Genomic DNA, 19,150 nt, shown 5'->3' with positions numbered 1-19,150 from the left:
AGAAGGATTAGTATTCGGGAGAAACGCAGTCTTAGCAGCCGCTAAGTCAGTCACAATCTTATTGAGATCTTCCCCAAATAGGAGGTCCCCCATAAAAGGGAGTACCTCCAAGGTCTTTTTGGAGTCCATGTCCACCTTTCACGACCTCAACCACAGAATACAGCGAGCCAGGATGGATGTAGTCGATGCCTTGGCCGCTAGCACACTTGCCTCAGAGGACGCCTCCTGAATGTAATAGGCGGTGGTAGTAATGGGAGACAGGTACTGTCTGGCAATGTCAGATATATCCTGAGGCAGCTCTTCCTCTAATGCCAGAACCCATGCTTCAATTCCTTTTGCAGCACAGGAGGCTGCTATAGTGGGTCTATGTACAGCACCTGTAACATACTTGCCTACCTGACCCTCTCCATGAGGGAGAAAATACTCTGTTCCTGGACTTTCCTGGCAATGTATGATTGCCTTCACCTGTGGTGAAACACCTTTCATATCAATTAAGTAGCTCACCACAGGTGATGGCAATCATACATTACCAGGAAAGTCCAGGAACAGAGCATTTTCTCCCTCATGGAGAGGGACAGGTAGGCAAGTATGACCTGTAAGGGAGTAAATAGACTTCAGGCAACCCTCTATACGCTTAGCTGTCGGTTTCTTCAGTGATGTGACATTGGTGACAGGCAAAGTAGATGACACCACGAGACAAGTGACATGGGAATCCACCGGTGGTGAATTTTCCCACTTGTTACACAACTCAGAAGGGAGAGGATAACGAGCTACCGTCTTTTTAGACAGGGAGAATTTCTTTTTTGGCGAAGGTCAGGGTTCTTGACGTATGTCTACTAAATGGTCAGAACGCGGTAATAATATTTTAGTTACCTTCTGACGTTTAAACTTCTCAGGTTTCTTAGACACAGTAGTGGGATTCACAGCACCTATTTGTAGAATTTGCTTAATAGCAACCACTAAGGTCAAGGACATCAACCCGAGTTGTAGATTCCTCGTCAGAAGCAGCTGTATCAGTGTCTGATGGGTCAGTATACTCCCCATCCTCATCAGAAGAATCTTCCGAGAGATTAGTGGATTGTGAGGAGGAAGTGGCCCGCTTAGTTGCCCCCTTGACACCAGAGTGACTTGGGGTAAGTTTATGTCTAACCAAAGATTGATTTAATTGCTGCAACTGGGTAGACAAATTATCCACCCAAGGCGGATTTACCAAAGGGACAATATGTGGCAGCAATGGCACAGAGGGTCCCATATGGGGCGCAAAGCGTGTCACAAGCGTTTTGAGCACAGATGAGAATGCTGCCCAAGGTGGCTCCTGATTGGTTACAGGAGCTGAGGACTGACTGGGAGATGTATGGCACATATTACACAGACCATCATACAAAGCTTCCCTCTCAGGAAAATCCCTGGCGCATGTGCTGCATGATGCAGGAGCGTCCATGGATTTCCCGCCCTTTGTGTTAGACATTTTAGTGAATGTAACCGCAAAGCGTATGAGTACGATACAGCCAGACAGAGTACACTACCTGAGAATAAATCCCCTAGAATCGACAGCGCACACAGTACACACCACCAGCGTCTTAATCCGGTATTATGTGACTGCGTACACAGTACACAACACCAGCTAATCAATCCGGCAGTATGTGGCTGAGTACACAATAGAATACACTTGACGGTAAATATTGTAAAGCACTATATATGAGACCCTGACACACCTAGTCCCTTAGGGTACAGAATACATTGATAGATATAACAATGCGTGGTCCGAGACCGGATGTATATATCAGAATACTCATACAATATATTGTAGTACAGGTACACTTGTTCTTAACTAACGCTGTCCTAATATTGACATGTAGAATACTTAAGTGTCTATAAAATCACGCCACTGATGTACAGGCGGATTTATAGAGAGGACCTTGCCCTGCAGTCCCAGAGACCAGTCGCATCTAATCATAGAAGATGGCGCCCAGCGTCTCAGTCAGGGAGTTAGGGAGAGAGTGAGGCAGCTCCAGGGCGGTAACACCAGCAGTAGCTGGGGGAGGGGCTACAGGTCAAGTGCCTTCTCCCCTATGCTGGTCCTCACCACCTGGTACCATGGAGCCTTAATAAAACGGATATTAATATATCCGACCTGTAATCCTATGCCCTGGTGGATATAGTGGGGTCCCTGCTCTGTTACAGTGTCCATGCCAGCGTCGCAGTCCGTCTCCTTAGACTGCGACCGGAATGCGATTTAATGGCGGGTCGCGCCTGGGGGACCCTCTTACCTCCTCCCTTCTGTAGCAGCCACGCGAACCAGGAGAGGGTCTGTGACCGTGCGCCCAATGCCGGAGCGTCTCCGCCTCAAGTACCCAGGAACAGAGTCAGCGGAAGTATGCGACGCCGCCTGGGAGGTGACGGAGACGCAGCACAGAATGTCACCCGGACATGTAAGTGCTGCGTCCCTTGAAGTCTTCTAAAAGCTTTTTCAGGGCTACCCAGTCTAGCCCCCCTGTTAAGTGACCTGCTTCTGCAGGCACCAGCTCGAAACTGAGCTCACAGTGCCTGAAGGCGGGGTTATAGAGAAGGCCCCAATGCATCCTGGGACAGTCTAAAGCTTTAGCCTGTTGGTGCCTGGATCAAGATCCATTTCTACACCCCAATGTTTTCCCTGTGGAAACCAGTGTACCCTGCTGCAGAAATACATTTATCCAGGACTTACCTCTGTGTGCATTTTAGATCACACATTTATAAAAGGAATAATAGGAATGTTAGGGACCCATGTGATGAAGTCACCTGATAGCAGTACATGGGCCCACATATTTGCGCAAATGTGTGCTAAGAACTTCAATTACACGCCATGTAAATTGTGATGGTTTATTTAAATTATTTTTACTATCAGTGTTCTTAGTGCTAAGAGTGTGCATCTGCATCCCTCTTCTTTCCCCCAGCTAGTATTAGGAGCCTCAGCATGATAGCACCTCTTTATATATTTAGTAATAGGGTGTGCAGTGCAGTCACCCCCCCCTCGCCTTCTCTTTGGCTTAATTAGTACCTCAGTTATTTTCATTTAACCATATGTAGTAAAGCATGGATATCACTAAAACTTTGACTGTTATGCTGCTTTCACATCGCAAAACCTGCTTTTGAAACGGTTCTTTAAACGGTTCTTAAAACGGGTCTGAGCAGTTAAACCCCCTTCACATCGCATGTTGTAACCAGTATATTACCATTTCATTACCGTTTTGGTACCTTTCACACTGAACCCGTTTCACCCATAGAAAACAGTGGTTGTCATTATAAATGGACTTTTCTGGCCCACACATTATTAATAATTATTAATTAATTATTAATAATTTGGATAGTCGTACGATGGAACCCAGCAGCTTGAAGCATTTTAACCATGTTTTTATATATGAGTGCATCCTTGACTGTCCCAGTTATTTGTCTGCAGATTTCCTTATCCCCTCTGATTCTTAGCAGCTCCCTCACCTCATCACTCCAAGTTGCCATTGTATAATATACTTGCAGTAAGAAAACGCTTCTAAACCCACTCTCATGTGTCTGATGTGTTCTTCCTCCAGCTTACTGCTTCTGCCTGGTGACATCACACATGGAGACAGCCTATCACCTCCTGTGGCTTGGAAATACCGTTTCAGAGCCTTTCACACTGCACAGTGAAACGGGTCTGAACCGGGTAGGACCCTGCTTTTTAACAGTTTCAAAATACCAGTATTTTGAAAACGGTAAATTCAAGATGGCCCTTTCACATCGCAGCTAGAACCGTTTAGGAAGGCTGAAAAATCGGCAATTTACCGGGTTAAAGCTGCGGTGTGAAAGGGGTATTAGTGTGCCTTGAGGACCATAGTTGGGAAACACTGTGCTTGATTGTGATCAACCACTTGAGAATTGCAATCAACAACATTTCTTACTTTTAATTGATTTCCAGAACCATCATCAACCAGGATTACAGCATTCCTTCACATCTGAAATAGGAGAGACGAGTAAATGAATGCTTTTAAATTTTAGGTGATTTACTATTGGTGTTTCTAGTAGTTTATAATTGTTAGCAGATATGATACATTTTCTTATCAGTAACTGACCAAATAAGGACCATTAATTTTCTCACTACCTAATAGTCTGTCACCTAGTTTTCACTGTGATCTTTGAACTTTGACTTATATGCTTACAGCAGTGAGGAACACTTTAAATAATGGAACACAGTTTTGCAGACTTTTATCCTTGTTGCTTAAAATTGCACACTTTCTCCACTAGCTGAGGCTGACTATTCAGGAGAGGTGAAGTATGAACCTTTTCACAGTTATTAATTATACATTCTACATATTTTAAATGTATATATATTTATATCTAAGGCGGAGAAAGAAAAAAAATAGGATTTTAGTACCTACCAGTAAATCCTTTTCTCCTAGTCTGTAGAGGATGCTGGGGATTCCAAAAGGACCATGGGGTATAGACGGGATCCGCAGTAGCTTGGGCACACTGAAAAGACTTTAACTGGGTGTGAACTGGCTCCTCCCTCTATGCCCCTCCTCCAGACCTCAGTTATAGGAACTGTGCCCAGGAAAGACGGACATTTCGAGGAAAAGATTTTAGTTCAAACTAAGGGCTAGAACATACCAGCCCACACCACAACATACCGTACAACCGGAGTAACAGTAAACCAGATAACAGTATGAATTTAACTGCAGCAACAATCTGCAACAACAAATACATAACCTGTGTGTAAACCAATACAACTAATAAGAACACACTGCAAGTAACCGTCCACACTGGGATGGGCGCCCAGCATCCTCTACGGACTAGGAGAAAAGGATTTACCGGTAGGTACTAAAATCCTTTTTTCTTTTACATCCTAGAGGATGCTGGGGACTCCAAAAGGACCATGGGGTCTATACCAAAGCTCCAACACGGGCAGGAGAGTGTGGACGACTCTACAGCACCGATTGAGCAAACATGAGGTCCTCCTCAGCCAGGGTATCAAACTTGTAAAACTTAGCAAAGGTGTTTGAACCCGACCACGTAGCTGCTCGGCAAAGCTGAAGTGCAGAGACCCCTCGGGCAGCCGCCCAAGATGAGCCCACCTTCCTGGTAGAATGGGCCTTCACTGATTTCGGCACCGGTAGCCCAGCCGAAGAATGAGCTTGCTGAATCGTACTACAAATCCAGCGTGCAATAGTCTGCTTCGAAGCAGGATGACCAATCTTGTTGGAAGCATACAGGACAAACGGCGCCTCTGTTTTCCTGGCCACCGCCGTTCTGGCGACGTAGATCTTCAAAGCTCTCACAACATCAAAAGACTTTGGAACTGCCACAGCATCTGTAGCCACAGGTACCACAATAGGTTGGTTAATGTGAAATGAAGAAACCACCTTCAGCAGAAATTGTTGACGAGTCCTCAATTCCACCCTATCCGAATGGAAGATCAAGTACGGACTCTTGTGTGACAAGGCCGCCAACTCAGACACCCGCCTGGCAGATGCCAGAACTAACAGCATGACCACCTTCCAAGTGAGAAACTTTAACTCAACCTTACGCAAAGGTTCAAACCAGGAAGACATAAGAAACTAAGACCACGTCAAGATCCCATGGTGCCACCGGGGGCACAAACGGAGGATGGATATGCATCACTCCCTTCACAAAAGTCTGAACCTCAGGGAGAACAGCCAATTCCTTCTGAAAGAAGATAGATAAAGCCGAAATCTGCACCTTGATGGAAACCAATTTTAGGCCGGCATCGACGCCTGCCTGCAAAAAATGGAGAAACCGACCCATGTGAAATTCTTCCGCAGGAGCAGCTTTAGTCTCACGCCACGAAACATACTTACTCCAAATACAGTGATAATGTTTCGCCGTAACTTCCTTCCTCGCCTTAAGGACAGTGGGAATGACCTCCCCGGGAATACCTTTCCGAGCTAAGATTTGGCGCTCAACTTCCATGCCGTCAAACGCAGCCGCGGTAAGTCTGGAAACACGCAGTGTCCCAGCAATAACAGGTCCTCTCTTAGAGGGAGTGGCCAAGGACCTTCCACAAGTAATTCCTGAAGATCTGGTTTCCCTTCTTGGCCAATCTGGAACGACAAGAATTGCTTGCACTCTTGCTCGTCGAATAATTCCCAGCACCTTTAATGAGAGGAAGCGGAGGGAATACATACACCGACTGAAAGACCCACGGAGTTACCAGGGCGTCCACTGCACTGGCTTGGGGGTCCCTTAAACATAGAAACATAGGGGTATACGCAATTGCGGTCGAATTACGGCTGGAATTCGACCGTTTTTAAATTCGACAGTCACATAGCCTCCCGCCGGGACCCGAACTCGACATATTCAATAAAAAACGGATTCGACAGTCCCGCTGTCGAAAAACGTACCAATTGACGGATATGTGCATCCTGGATTCGATTTTTTTGGACGGCACAAAAATTATTAAAAAACCCAGAAAAAAATTGCGTGGGATCCCCCCTCCTAAGCATAACCAGCCTTGGGCTCTTTGAGCCGGTCCTGGTTGTAAAAATACGGGGGGGAAATTGACAGGGGATCCCCCGTATTTTCACAACCAGCACCGGGCTCTGCATCTGGTCCTGGTGCAAAAAATACGGGGGACAAAAAGCGTAGGGGTCCCCCGTATTTTTAACACCAGCACCGGGCTACAATAGTCAGAGATAATGCCACAGCCAGGGGACACTTTTATATCGGTCCCTGCGGCCGTGGCATTAAATCACTAACTAGGCACCCCTGGCCGGGGTACCCTGGAGGAGTGGGGACCCCTTAAATCAAGGGCCCCCCCCCCCTCCAGCCACCCAAGGGCCAGGGGTGAAGCCCGAGGCTGTCCCCCCCATCCAAAAGCTGCGGATGGGGGGCTGATAGCCAAGTGACAAAATAAAGAGTATCATTTTTTGTAGCAGAACTACAAGTCCCAGCAAGCCTCCCCCGCAAGCTGGTACTTGGAGAACCACAAGTACCAGCATGCGGGGGGGAAACGGGCTCGCTGGTACCTGTAGTTCTACTACAAAAAAAATACCCAAATAAAAACAGTACACAGACACCGTGAAAGTAAAACTTTATTACATACATGCCAACAAACACAAACTTACCTATGTTGACACGAGGTTCGGTCCACTTCTCCAAGTAGAATCCACGGTGTACCTGAAAATAAAATTATACTCGCCAAAATCCAGTGTAGATCGATCCTCTTCTGTTTTGTAATCCACGTACTTGGCAAAAAAACAAACCGCATTTACCCGGACCACAGATGGTCCCTTCAGCCAATCAGGGAGCGCCACTCTCCTGATTGCCTGTGCGCGTCTGAGCTGTAAGACGCGCATAGCACATACTGCTGCATTATCTTCAATGGTGGGAACTTTGCGGTCAGCGGTGAGGTTACTCGCGGTCAGCCGCTGACCGCGAGAAACCTCACCGCTGACCGCAAAGTTCCCACCATTGAAGATAATGCAGCGGCTGTGCGATGTGACGTCTGACAGCTCAGACGCGCACAGGCAATCAGGAGAGTGCCACGACGTAGCGCTCCCTGATTGGCTGAAGGGACCATCTGTGACAGGAGTCACAGGTGGTCCCGGCATTCGGGGAAAGGGGTCCCATGTGTAAACATGGGACCCCTTTCAGTGCGTGGTCCGGGTAAATGCGGTTTGTTTTTTTGCCAAGTACGTGGATTACAAAACAGAAGAGGACCGATCTACACTGGATTTTGGCGAGTATAATTTTATTATCAGGTACACCGTGGATTCTACTTGGAGAAGTGGACCGAACCTCGTGTCTACATAGGTATGTGTGTGTCGGCATGTATGTAATAAAGTTTTACTTTCACGGTGTGCGTGTCCTGTTTTTATTTGGGTATTTTTTTGTAGCAGAACTACAGGTACCAGAAGGCCCGTTTCCCCCCCGCATGCTGGTACTTGTGGTTCTCCAAGTACCAGCATGCGGGGGAGGCTTGCTGGGACTTGTAGTTCTGCTACAAAAAACAATATTCTTTCTTTGTGTCACTTGGCTATCAGCCTCCCATCCGCAGCCCATGGATGGGAAGGGGGGGGGGGGGGGAAGGGGGGGGGGGGGAAGACAGCCTCGGGCTTCACCCCTGGCCCTTGGGTGGCTGGAGGGGGGGGACCCCTTGATTTGAGGGGTCCCAACTCCTCCAGGGTACCCCGGCCAGTGGTGACTAGTTAGTGATTTAATGCCAGGGCCGCAGGGACAGATATAAAAGTGTCCCCCGGCTGTGGCATTATCTCTCTGACTAGTGGAGCCCGGTCTGGTGTTAAAAATACGGGGGACCCCTACGCTTTTTGTCCCCTGTATTTTTGGCACCAGGACCGGATGTAGAGCCTGGTGCTGGTTGTGAAAATACGGGGGATCCCCTGTCATTTTCCCCCCCGTATTTTTACAACCAGGACCGGCTCAAAGAGCCCGAGGCTGGTTATGCTTAGGAGGGGGGACCCCACGCATTTTTTTTTTCTGGATTTTAAACCATTCCCACCCCTTCCCACTGAAAACCATGCTCTGATCTCTCCATATTATTTTAGTCAGTTAAAAAAAATATATATTCTTTTAAAAAATATATAAATACTACTTGTGTCTCCTAATAGACAAACCAAGTAGATAATCCCTTGTAATATAAATAGATATGCTATTAGCAATAAAAAAAAAAAAAACATGTTTTTAATATTTTTTATTAAATTTCGCCAGCAAAGTGAGGCGGAATGAAATTGCCGAAATTACTGTCGAAAAGCACTGTTGTCGAATCGACAGTCTTCAATTGAATATACTTTTGTCGAAAAGATGCATTTTTACCATTGCAGACATGTCGAATTTGACAACTGTCGAATTTCAAAAAGTCGAATCTGAAACGTCCGTTTTTTTGTCGAAAAGTACTGTATTGCATTGTCGAATTTTTTTGTGTTGAAAATGCCCCGTTTTTCGACATTTGCGGCAATTCGACCGCAATTGCATATAGCCCATAGAATTTGACGGTAGATAAGAATCACTTGGCCCATCTAGTCTGCCCATTTTTTTTATCCTTTAGGTAATCACAACCCTTTTTGAACCTTAATTCTTTGAAAGGATATTCATATGCCTATCCCAAGCATGTTTAAATTGCTCTAGTCTTAGTCTCTACCACCTCTGATGGGAGGCTATTCCACTTATCCACTACCCTTTCTGTGAAATAATGTTTCCTTAAATTTCCCCTGAACCTGCCTCCCTCCAGTTTCAGTGTATGTCCTCGAGTTCTAATACTTCTCTTCCTTTGAAGAATGTTTCCCTCCTGAACTTTGTTAAAACCTTTGGTATATTTGAAAGTTTCTATCATGTCTCCCCTTTCCCTTCTCTCCTCCATACTATACATGTTAAGATCTTTTAGCCTTTCTGGGTAAGTTTTGTGATGTAGGCCATGCACCATTTTAGTTGCCCTTCTTTGTACACTCTCTAATGTATTTATATCCTTCTGGAGATATGGTCTCCAGAACTGGACACAGTATTCCAGATGAGGCCGCACCAATGACCTATACAGTGGCATTATTACTTCTCTTTTCCTGCTACTGATTCTTCTCCCTATGCAACCAAGCATCTGACTTGCCTTTCTCATTGCTTTGTTGCATTGCTTTCCTGCCTTTAAGTCACTTGAAATAGTGACTCCTAAATCCCTTTCCTCCTCAGTAGTTTCCATTATAGTACCCTTGATACTATATTTAGCCTTTGGGTTTTTGAGACCCAAGTGCATGATTTTGCATTTTTTAGCACTAAACTGTAGTTGTCATGTTCTTGACCATTTTTCAAGCCTAGCTAGGTCATCAATCATTTGTTTTACCCCTCCTGGTGTGTCTACCCTGTTGCATATCTTTGTATCATCTGCAAAAAGGCATACTTTCCCTCAATACCATTTGCAATGTCACCAACAAAGATATTAAAGAGAACTGGTCCGAGTACAGATCCCTGGGGTACTCCACTGGTAACATTTCCCTCCATAGATTGCACTCCATTTATTACAACTGTCTGTTTCCTATCCTGCAACCAGGTTCTTATCCATTTAACTATTTTATAATCCACCCCCACACTTTCAAGTTTATTTAGCAGTCTGCGATGTGGGACAGTGTCAAATGCCTTACTTAAGTCTAGATATGCTACATCTACAACTCCCCCTTGATTATTTTCATCACAGTCAAAAAAGTCAATAAGATTTGTTTGGCATGATCTCCCACCAGTAAATACATGCTGTTTTGGATCCTGTAAGTTGTTTGATTTAAGATATTCCACAACTCTTTCTTTTAGTAGTTTTTCCATTACTTTTCCTACTACTGATGTAAGGCTTGCTGGTCTGTAGTTACTTGCTTCTTCCTTGATTCCACTTTTGTACAGTGGAACTACATTTGCTCTTTTCCAGTCCTCTGGAATGGCACCTGTAATTAGTGACTGGTTAAATAATTCTGTTAATGGTGCCACCAGCACATCTTTTAGCTCTTTTAGTATCCTTGGGTGTATTCCATCTGGCCCCATTGATTTATCCACTTTTAGTTTTGAAAGTTCAGTTAGGACCTTCTCCTCTGTAAATGTACTTTCATCTACCTTATTTTTATGAATGTCCTTGCAACATAACTGGGGCCCCTTCCCTTCTCCTTCTGTAGTAATACTGAGCAAAAATAATTATTTAGGTGATCTGCTATTGCCTTGTCTCCCTCCACCAAATTCTCACTCTCTGTCTTAAGTCTTATTATTCCTCCATTTGATTTTCTCCTTTCATTTATATACTTAAAAAAAGTTTTGCCCCCTTTATCTACTGACTGGCCATTTTCTCCTCGGCTTCTGCCTTTGCACGTCTGATCACTTTCTTAGCATCCTTCCGTCTGTCAAGATACACCTCTTTGTCATTATTATTTTGAGTCTGTTTGTATTTCCTAAAAGCCATCTTTTTTGTTTCCACACTAGTTGATACTTCTTTTGTGAACCACACTGGCTTCCTTTTCCTGGTGCTTTTCCTAACCCTTTTGATACAAAGGTCTGTTGCCCTTAGTATTGCACTTTTCAGTTTTTCCCATCTCTCCTGCACCCCTTCCAAGTTCCTCCAGTCCACCAATGAATCACTTAAACATCTTCCCATTTTTGCAAATTCAGCATTTCTAAAATCCAACACCTTTGTTTTTGTGCGACAGGAGTTGGATCCTGTCTTTATACTAAACCATACTGCTTGATGATCACTGGATCCCAGGTGCTCACCCACATATATGTCTGATATCCTGTCACCATTTGTAAGAATTAAATTGAGTCTTTGCGAGTGGGCTCCCTCACCAATTGCTTGAGAGATGCTCCCTGTAAGGAATTTAGAAATTTGCCACTTGTAGCTGAACTTGCAAAGGACCCCTCCCAATTTACATCAGGTAAATTAAAGTCTCCCATGATTATGACTTCTCCCTTTAAAGCCATTTTAGAGATGTCCAACAATAGGTTCCTGTCCAAATCCTGCCCCTGGCCTGGTGGTCTATAGATCACCCCAATGCGAATAATGTCCTTCTCCCCAGTTTCCGTGGTGACCCAAAGGGCCTCAGTTTTGTCCTCAACATTTTGTATTAACGTAGCATTTATGAATTTTTTTTTACATACATTGCTACCCCTCCTCCTATTCTTCCCATTCTATCCTTCCTAAATAAATTGTATTCTGGTATAGATATGTCCCAGTCATGATTCTCATTGCACCATGACTCCGTAATTGCGACAATATCCAGGTTATCCCTTGTCATTGTCGCAATTAGCTCTGGAATTTTGTCTCATAAGCTCCTAGCATTTGCACACATAGCTTTAAGAATTTTGTCTGTGCATCTGTAATTAGTAGCCATGTCCAGACAGTACAAAAAAATAACAAGTTTAAAGTTGAAATTACCTGTTTGGTGATGTTGTTCAGTGTTTGTTTGTTTGTTTCCCCCCCAATCAGGAATCACACTCTGTACTTTACACCACGACTACACCTCACTAAATGAAAAGATATAGTACACCTGTCCACAAATGGCCAAAGGAGGTTAACACCAGACAGCATGCAGTAATAAAACTGTTTCACTGAACAACTTCCCCATACATGCAATGCCAATTACAAGCAATTCATTACATCAAGAACATACATGAGTTTGCATAACAGAGAACTGTAGTGAGCAGATTGGGGATGTCTTTTCTTAGTTTAAAAGAAAGATAATATGCATAAGATGAATTACATACTTTTGAGGCATTAAGACAGTCCATATGTCATAGTTTTGGTGTGTTGTTTTCTTTCTGTTCTCCTTCGGTTGACCTGGAACAATACCTCGGAAGCTTCTTGTTGAGGCAAGACGCCATCATGTCGATCAGCGGAGTTCCCCAACGCTTCGTCAGTTCTGCACATACCTCTTGATGAAGAGCCCACTCTCCTGGATGGAGATCGTGTCTGCTGAGGAAGTCTGCTTCCCAGTTGTCCACTCCCGGAAGGAAGACTGCCGACAGGGCTCTCACGTGCTGTTCCGCCCAGCGAAGGATTCTTGTGGCCTCCGCCATAGCCGCCCTGCTCCTTGTTCCGCCTTGACGGTTTATATGCGCCACCGCAGTTATGTTGTCTGATTGTATCAGGACAGGCCGACCCTGAAGAAGGCTTCTTGCTCGTAGCAGGCCGTTGTAAATGGCTCTTAACTCGAGAACATTTATGTGGAGACAAGATTCCTGGAGCGCCCATTTCCCCTGGAAATTTCTTCCCTGGGTGACTGCGCCCCAGCCTCGGAGATTGGCATCTGTTGTCAACAGGACCCAATCCAGGATACCGAATCGGCGCCCTCCTAGGAGGTGAGAACTTTGTAGCCACCACAGGAGAGAAATCCTGGCCCTGGGAGATAGACTTATCTTCCAGTGCATGTGCAGGTGAGACCCAGACCACTTGCTCAGCAGATACCACTGAAACGCCGGGGCATGAAACCTGCCAAACGGAATGGCTTCGTACGCCGCAACCATCTTCCCCAGAACCCGAGTACATTGATGAACCGACACACTTTTTGGCCTCAGAAGCTGGAGTTCCAGAGGTTTGTCTTCCAGAAGAATCACCTTCCGTAAGCCAGTGTCCAGAATCATGACCAGAAAGGGCAACCGAGTGGTCGGAATCAACTGAGACTTTGGCAAATTTAGCAGCCAACCGTGTTGTCGCAGAACGGACAGACAAATCCACGTTTCTTAGCAACCGTTCCCTGGACCTCGCCTTTATCAGGAGATCGTCCAAGTACGGGATAATGGTAACCCCTTGCTTGCGAAGGAGAACCATCATTTCTGCCATGACTTTGGTGAAAATCCTCGGGGCCGTGGAAAGCCCAAACGGCAACGTCTGAAATTGGTAATCAGAATCCTGTACCGCAAACCTTAGGAAAGCTTGATGCGGAGGATATATCGGGACGTGTAAGTAGGCATCCTTTATGTCGACTGACGCCATAAAGTCCTCCCCTTCTAGGCTGGCAATCACAGCTCGAAGAGATTCCATCTTGAACTTGAAAACCTTCAAGTATGGATTGAGGGACTTTAGGTTCAGAATCGGTCTGACCGAACCGTCCGGTTTCGGTACCACAAAGAGGCTCGAGTAGAACCCCTCCCCCCATTGGGACGGGGGAACGGGAACAATGACCCTCTGTTGACACAACTTTTGTATTGCTGCCTTCACCACCTCCCTGTCCAGAAGAGACACTGGTAAGGCCGAAATGAAGAACCTGTGAGGGGGCACCTCCTGAAACTCCAGCTTGTATCCCTGAGATACTATATCTAGGACCCAAGGATCCAGGCCTGATTGAACACAGACCTGACTGAAGATCTGCAGACGGCCCCCCACCGGTCCGGACTCCCCCAGAGAAGCCCCAGCGTCATGCGGTGGACTTGGTAGAGGCAGGGGAGGACTTTTGGTCCTGGGCGCCTGATACTGCAGGCGACTTTCTTCCCCTTGCTCTACCCTTTGAAGCGAGGAAGGACGAACCTTTTCCACGCTTGTATTTATTGGGACGAAAGGACTGCATCTGCTGATGTGGTGTCTTTTTCTGTTGTGTGGGAACATAAGGAAGAAAAGATGACTTACCCACCGTCGCGGTCGACACCAGATCAGCCAAGCAGTCACCAAACAAGACATTACCTTTGAAGGGGAGAGCTTCCATAGCTCTCTTGGAGTCGGCATCAGCAGTCCATTGATGAATCCACAGCGCTCTCCTGGCCGAGATCGCCATGGCATTGGCTCTTGATCCCAAGAGACCTACTTCCCTCGCAGCATCCTTCAGGTAATCTGCAGCGTCCTTGATATAACCAAGAGTTAAAAGAACATTATCTTTATCAAGCGTATCCATATCAGCCGCTAAATTCTCAGCCCATTTAGCAATAGCACTACTCACCCATACCGACGCCACAGCAGGTCTGAGCAATGCACCCGTATTAGAGAAAATGGACTTCAGAGACGTCTCCCGCTTGCGATCCGCCGGATCCTTAAGAGCTGCCGTGTCAGGGGACGGAAGCACCACCTTCTTAGACAACCGGGATAGAGCCTTGTCGACATTCGGAGACGACTCCCATTTTTCCCTGTCATCAGAGGGGAAAGGATACGCCATGTAAATTCTCTTGGGAATCTGCCACCTCTTATCCGGCGACTCCCAAGCCTTTTCGCAAAGAGTATTTATTTCATGAGAGGGGGGAAACTTCACCTCAGGTTTTTTCCCTTTGAACAAGCAAATCCTTGTTTCCTGCACCGCAGGTTCGTCAGAAATATGTAAAACATCCTTTATAGCCACAATCATGTACTGAATACTCTTAACTAACTATGGATGTAAAGCAGCCTCAGTGAAATCGACATCGGAATCAGAATCCGTGTCGGTATCCGTATATACCAACTGAGTAAAAGGCTGCTTTTGCGACCCTGATGGGGTCTGCACCTGAGACAAAGCATCCTCCATGGATTTTCTCCATACCTGAGTCTGAGACTCCGATTTATCCAACCTTTTAGACAAAGAGGCCACATTTGTATTAAGCGTACTTAACATTGTAAGTAAATCAGGTGTCGGCTGCGCCGACAGGGCCAACTCCAGACTCACATCTGCTCCCCCAGCAACCTCCTCTGGGGAATAACACTCAGCCTCAGACATGCCGACACGGAATGTCGACGCACTGACATACACACACCGCCTCAGCTGGGGGACAGACCCACAAGGAAGCCCAGATAGCGAAACACAGAGGGAGTATGCCAGCTCACACCCCAGCGCCCATATATCCCAAAAGAAAATATATGTTGACAGCGCTGCTATGGATTATGCACCAATAACTGTGCCCCCCCCCGATCAGCTCCCTGTTACTTTTAGGGGAGCTTGGAAGTCCCGGGCCAGCGTTCTCTGCAGCGGCGTGGAGGAGAGAATAATGGCGCTGACGAGCTGTGCGGCTAAGCCCGCCCCTTCTCGGCGCGCTTCAGCCCGCTAAATTTGAAATTAAGAAAATGCCGGCGGGGGTTGAAAAACGGTGCCGAGACACCGAACTGCCTTCTGCCAGCTCCCAGACCCAGTAACATGCTGCCCAGGGCGCTCCCCCCCCAGCGCCCTGCACCCTGTGAGTGCCGTTGGTGAAGTGTGTGGAAGCATGGAGCGCAGCGCTACCGCTGCGCTGTATCTCGTTACTGGAGTCTTCTGCCGTCACTGAAGTCTTCTGTATACTCACCCAACTTCTTTCTTCTGGCTTCTGTGAGGGGTGTGACGGCGTGGCTCCGGAAACAAGCAGCTAGGCGCACCAAGTGATCGAACCCTCTGGAGCTAATGGTGTCCAGTAGCCGAGAAGCGGGTGTAGTACGGTATGCCGGCGCTCGGGCTCCCGGCGACCAGCATACCGGCGCCGGGAGCCCGACCGCCGGCATACCGACAGCGTGGCGAGCGCAAAGGAGCCCCTTGCGGGCTCGCTGCGCCACACTATTTTATTCTCCCTCCAGGGGGGAGAATAGTTGTCGGTATGCCGGGTGTCAGGATTCCGGCACCGGTATACTGTGCGCCGGGATCCCGACATTCGGCATACAGAAGACCACCCCGAGAAGCAGAGCCCTTAAACTAAGAATAAGTAGGTCCTGCTTCTCTCCCCTCACTCCCACGCTGCAGGGAGCCCGTAGCCAGCAGGTCTCCCTGAAAATAAAAAACCTAACAAAGTCTTTTCCAGAGAAACTCAGGAGAGCTCCCCTAGTGAGTGTCCAGTCAGTCCTGGGCACAAAGTCTAACTGAGGTCTGGAGGAGGGGCATAGAGGGAGGAGCCAGTTCACACCCAGTCTTTTCAGTGTGCCCAAGCTCCTGCGGATCCCGTCTATACCCCATGGTCCTTTTGGAGTCCCCAGCATTCTCTAGGACGTAAGAGAAAAACTATTAATAGTAAATAAATTGATATATATTACAAAATCACTTTAAAGTAGCACCATAATCCTATTTTCCATATCTTCTGCTGTGGTTTAAAAAAAAAAGAGGACATAAAAAAAACCAATACAGATCAGCATATGGCACACTATGGGGGTAATTCAGACCTGATTGTAGCAGCAACTTTGTTAGCAGTTGAACAAAACCATGTGCACTGCAGGGGGGGCAGATATAACATGTGCAGAGAGTGTTAGATTTGGGTGGGGTGTGTTCAAACTGAAATCTAAATTGCAGTGTAAAAGTAAAGCAGCCAGTATTTACCCTGCACAGAAAAACAATAACCCACCCGCCTCTGCAAATGTTATATCTGCCCCCCCTGCAGTGCACATGGTTTTGCCCAACTGCTGACAAATTTGCTGCTGCGATCAACTCTGAATCACCCCCTATGTTTTTAGTAGTACATCTTATTTCTTTGCGTATATAGGTGTAGGTGTTCGTATCTAAAGTTTTATTTTGTCCGTAGCGCAGTGGTTCCCAAACACTGTCCTCAAGGCACCCCAACAGTCCAGATTTTGTGGCTATCCATGCTTAGGAATTCAGTCACCTGTATAATATATAATCAAACCTCAGGTCAGTTTGATTATACATCTGTGCACATGCAGAGATATCCCTAAAACCTTGATTGCTGGGGTGCCTTGAGGACCACGTTTGGGAACCATTGCCATAGAATATAGCAAAAGTAGTGGGAGGCCGATAAGCCTAGTGAGGGGAGTTATTTACGAACAAAACTACACTAGCATCATATTAACTAATCAGACATGTGCTTACATTGTCTAACTTGAATTTGAAAAGGTACAGCTTCAAACATCAAAATATTTGCACTTTTTTTAGTAGATTACATACCTCCCAACATGACCCTCTCCAGGAGGGACGAAATGCCCTGCTTCTGGGCCTCTCTCTTAATTTGTGATTGCCACCACCTGTTTTGAACAAGTTAATGGATAAGAAATGTGTTTCACCACCGGTGATGACAAGCATAAATTAAGAGGAAAATCCAGGAGCAGAGAATTCTGTCCCTCCTGGAGAGGGTCACGTTGGGAGGTATGAGATTAGAGGTTCTCAACCCCCAAGATCTCCCAGCAGGTTATGTTTATCAACCTGCTGTGAAAGCAGATGGATGTTTACGGAGGACTGGAGTTGAGAACCCCTGGAGTAGATCAGTGTTTCCCTGGGTCAACATTAGGCTATATATCGGTCAGACATGGATCAGAATGATATATTGTACAAGTTATAGTGTGCATGGGCGATTGCACGCTCCCGCAAGTCGTTCCCTGGGTCATCCCATTGGGCTTGCTACATGCCCAATGGGACGACAGCATGTATTTTAAATACGACAGGTAAAGATACATTGCACCATCTACCACATAATGCAGTATGTACAGTGGCGCAATATATGGTTACATTATGCTGGGTACACATGACGTCCTAGTGCATAACTCTCAACATGACCCTCTCCAGGAGAAACAATGCCGCTACTGGATTTCCCTCTTCATTTATGATTGCCAACACCTGTGCTGGAACACTTTCTTCTCCATTAACCTGGTCAAAACAGGTGCCACCAATCATAAATTAAGAGAAAAGTCCAGAAGCAGAGTATTGTGTCACTCCTGGAGAGGGTCTTGTTGGGAGGTGTGCATTCCAGGAGGGACAAAATGCTCTGTTCCTGAACTTCCCTCTTAATTTAGGATTGCAGTTACTTGTGTTGAAGCAACTTTCTTGTCAATTAACTACTAGTTTAACACAGGTGATGGCAATCCAAATTTAAGAGGGAATTCCAGGAACAGAGCATGTTGTCTCTCCTGAAATGGGTCATATTGGGAGGTATGCTAGTGTGTACGGACGTTTGCCAGTAATACTCAAGATATTGTGATGCTAATGCTAAAGTGGTGAGTATCTAACGCAGACCATTTAGTATGTGAAAAGGAAGGAGACACCCAAAACAGGCACTAGATGCATGCAGACCTTTTGTTTCTGTATTAGACTGATTTTCTTTGCCATTTAATTTCTAGAACATTGCATGTACTGTTTATAAGTGGTAAATGTACAGTTTATGTAGTGGTAAATTTCTTTGTTTTGCTGGATATTGAGTCTATAGCTGTGCTGTGGACAGGGTGGGGGCAGGTCTCACTTCCCTTTATATGTAAATCAGCCTGGTTTTACAGGTTACCTGAAGGAGTTGTTAACAATCACAGTTCAGGTTTGGATGTCAGTAGAAGATTGGTGCTGGATCCGCAGAGGTATTTCCAAGTACTGTAAGTAGCAAGTATCTAAATGTGGGACTGTTGGTATACTAATGCCTTCTGCATTCACTACATATACATATAGTAGTTTTGTAATGACATAAAGGTTGAACCTGTGTACCTTTCTGAACTGAAAGTTGTTGTCTGGACAGATTAATGAAGGATGAGAAGTACACTTTTTCCATTGTTTTGAGACAGCTGCTTCATTATGAGACTGTAGTATGCTCTCTGTAGCATTAGATGCAAATGTAATCTGGGTTCACTACGGCTGGCCGGCGGTCGGGCTCCCGGCGACCAGCATCCCGGCGCCGGGAGCCCGACCGCCGGCTTACCGACAGCTTGGCGAGCGCAAATGAGCCCCTTGCGGGCTCGCTGCGCTCGCCACGCTACGGGCACGGTGGCGCGCTACGCGCGCCACACTATTTTATTCTCCCTCTATGGGGGTCGTGGACCCCCACGAGGGAAAATAATTGTCGGTATTCCGGCTGTCGGGCT

General features: G+C 46.3%; 2 protein-coding genes across 3 annotated transcripts in view; one reads left to right on the top strand and one right to left on the bottom strand.

Annotated features, from left to right (window-relative positions):
* The window catches only part of RAD51D (RAD51 paralog D), a 278,198-nt gene that overhangs the window by 202,739 nt on the left and 56,309 nt on the right, over positions 1–19,150 (bottom strand). The window contains exon 2 of the mRNA XM_063953995.1: positions 3,915–3,968. The gene's annotated coding sequence lies outside the window, so the exon portion shown is untranslated. The remainder of the gene's footprint in view (positions 1–3,914; positions 3,969–19,150) is intronic.
* The window catches only part of LOC135031250 (uncharacterized), a 114,752-nt gene continuing 113,804 nt past the window's right edge, over positions 18,203–19,150 (top strand). The window contains exons 1-2 of one of the 2 annotated variants that reach the window (XM_063953997.1): positions 18,203–18,301; positions 18,578–18,667. The gene's annotated coding sequence lies outside the window, so the exon portion shown is untranslated. The remainder of the gene's footprint in view (positions 18,302–18,577; positions 18,668–19,150) is intronic. The other variant, XM_063953996.1, reaches the window with a different exon arrangement.

This window comes from Pseudophryne corroboree, chromosome 2 (genome assembly GCF_028390025.1).
Source record: "Pseudophryne corroboree isolate aPseCor3 chromosome 2, aPseCor3.hap2, whole genome shotgun sequence".
Classification (NCBI taxonomy): Eukaryota; Metazoa; Chordata; class Amphibia; order Anura; family Myobatrachidae; genus Pseudophryne; species Pseudophryne corroboree.
This window is presented reverse-complemented; position numbering and strand designations above follow the sequence as displayed.